Raw genomic sequence first — 674 nt, forward strand, 5'->3', positions numbered from 1 at the left:
GTTAAATTTTTAACATTTAAAAATTTAAAGTGTTTCTAAATTTTAATGATTTTTTTACGGCAAGTTAAATTAAGCACCATAAACCTTGAAAAAAATTTAAGATATATTTTCAATACTTCTATTCACATCTTTCAAATTCTAATTTCTATAGCACCTAAACGCACTTCTTTAAGCACAATATGATGTTTTTCTCCTAATTAATTCACTGAATCCATTAAAACTTCTTCTATTTTGCTATTTTGTTACACACAGGAACATGTTGGTATAGGTAGATGATGAGCGGATATTTTATACGCTTTTTGGCATAATTTTCATATAGTTTTTAGCATGTTTTGTTTAGTTTTTATTATATTTTCATAAGTTTTAGTGTAAAATTCACATTTTTGGATCTACTTTGAGTTTGTGTGTTTTTATGCAATTTTAGGTATTTTTTGGCTGAAATTGAGGAGCTGGAGTAAAAGTTAGCAAAAGTCTGATTCAGAGACAGAGAAAGCACTGCAGATGCTGTCCGGATCTGACCTCCTTGCACTTAGAAGAGCTTTTCTGGAGCTACAAAAGTCCAAATGAAGTGTTCTTAATGGCTAAGAAAGCTGACTTTCAAAGCTTTCCAGAAATGTATAATAGTTTTGCTTCAGAATAGAAGGCCCAAAACTAGCGTTCAACGCCAGCCTCCT

This window comes from Arachis ipaensis, chromosome B09 (assembly GCF_000816755.2).
Source record: "Arachis ipaensis cultivar K30076 chromosome B09, Araip1.1, whole genome shotgun sequence".
Classification (NCBI taxonomy): domain Eukaryota; kingdom Viridiplantae; phylum Streptophyta; class Magnoliopsida; order Fabales; family Fabaceae; genus Arachis; species Arachis ipaensis.